The 1845-nt window shown below is 39.1% G+C and overlaps 1 non-coding gene across 1 annotated transcript; it reads right to left on the reverse strand.

Annotated features, from left to right (window-relative positions):
• Window positions 1–1316: 1316 nt before the first annotated feature.
• LOC120107573 (small nucleolar RNA R71) lies at window positions 1317–1422 on the reverse strand. The gene has a single exon (XR_005509292.2). It is a non-coding gene; the product is annotated as a small nucleolar RNA R71 (small nucleolar RNA).
• Window positions 1423–1845: the final 423 nt, after the last annotated feature.

The raw sequence follows: 1845 nt of genomic DNA on the forward strand, positions 1-1845 counted from the left end.
AAAAAAACTTTTAAAAAAAACATATATATGTCTAAAATAAAATAAAAAAAATATTTTCTATTATTGTTACTTTTCTTATTTCTTTTTTCTCTTCTACTAATTTTTTTTAAATTTTCTTTTGATCTTATTTGATCAGGAATCGAAGAAAAAATCCGGGATGATCAAAAAGAGAACTGCTGGAAAAGGAATGCTGTAGAGATTTGCCAAAAAAAAAAAAATTAAATTGCTGGGAAAATTTCCTTTGGTAACCTCTAAACCTTTCTTATTTAAATTAAGTATTAGCTTAAAATTTTGTGGTGATTGTTTGATTTTAATTTCAGCAAAAGTGTGAATGCATGCCTGATACACATACATCAATTAATTTGCACTTAGTAAGGGCAATCATCCCAACAAGATAAGAGCCGGATTTCATCACCGTACTCTTGGCCAATTTAGGTGAACTCAATCTCACATAGTGTCACTTTAATTAAAATCAATTAGACATTGGCCCCTAGGGACATTCGAGCTCAATAGGACGAAGATCACCGAAAGTTGCACCAATTTCGCTCTGTAGCTTAGTTGATGTCTAGGCAAGCTTTGTCCCTATAAGGGAGATAGTTCATCTGTTCGAGGCAAGTGGGTTTTAAGTGGGACCTTTGCGAACGCATCGTGACCCCTTCACTTACCTGGGAGCTTACCTGGTCAACTCGGTTCATTAGACCGGATTGGAGGCTTAGGTGCCCTCTTCAAACCAGTTAGGAGCTGTCTAGTGATTTTAGGACAAAGACTAGGATTGATATGCTTTTCTCTTTTATTGCATGCTTGATTGATCGAGTACTAGTGTATGCAAGGTAGTCGTTCTAGAGTACGAAACCTATTACCTTTTGACCCTGAAATAGAACGAACCCTTAGAAACATTCGAGCTAAGATCAAAACATTAGGATCATCCCCACCTCTTAAGATGGCTGAAGAACAACCCAAACTCCTGAGGGAGTACTTTACTCCCACCATTTACACTTCCCCATCTTGCATTCGATTACCTGAAGTAGCAGCTGTACAATATAAAATAAAATCTAGTGTGATCCAAATGCTCCCATCTTTTTATGGGCTCACCAATGAAGACCCATATAAACACCTAGATGAATTCCTTGAGATTTGCACCACTGTCAAGATTCAGAACTTTACTGATGATGCTCTAAAACTTAGATTATTCCCCTTCTCCCTTAAAGATAGAGCCAAACAATGGCTGAATTCTTTAGAAGCCAACTCGATTCGTTCTTGGGATCAAATGCAACAAGAATTCCTTAAAAAATACTTTCCCATAGGAAGAACGAACCAGTTTAGACGTGCCATTACAAGCTTCTCCCAAACTGAGGGAGAAGAATTTCATGAAGCTTGGGAGAGATTTCAAGACCTAATCCGTAAATGCCCTCATCATCAAATACCTAAGTGGCAGCTAGTGCAATGTTTTTATGACGGTTTGACTGAACGAAACCATCAGATGATCGATGCTGCATGCGGGGGGACTTTCATGCTTCGAAATGAGCATGAAGCATGGCAACTATTTGAAAATCTTAATGAAAACTCCCTCCACCATGCTTCATGTTCTCGTCAAGCACCCCCGAATTTTCAAAGAAAAGGGGCCATTTGTGAAATAAGTCATTCTATGGACCTGTCTAGCAAGGTAGATGCATTGTCCCATAAGATTGACCAACTAATGATAGGAGGACATGTCGTTAGCTCTTCCCAAGCACAAGTATGTGCTATCTGTTCTAGCCCATCGCATCCTATTCATGAGTGCCCCTCAGCACCCCAATTCTCCGAACTCGTGCAAGAACACATCAATGCTGCCCAAACACAGCCCAG

The sequence above is a fragment of the Phoenix dactylifera genome, chromosome 14 (assembly GCF_051530095.1).
Source record: "Phoenix dactylifera cultivar Ajwa chromosome 14, Ajwa_hap1_PhDact_Kaust_v1.1, whole genome shotgun sequence".
Taxonomy (NCBI): Eukaryota; Viridiplantae; Streptophyta; class Magnoliopsida; order Arecales; family Arecaceae; genus Phoenix; species Phoenix dactylifera.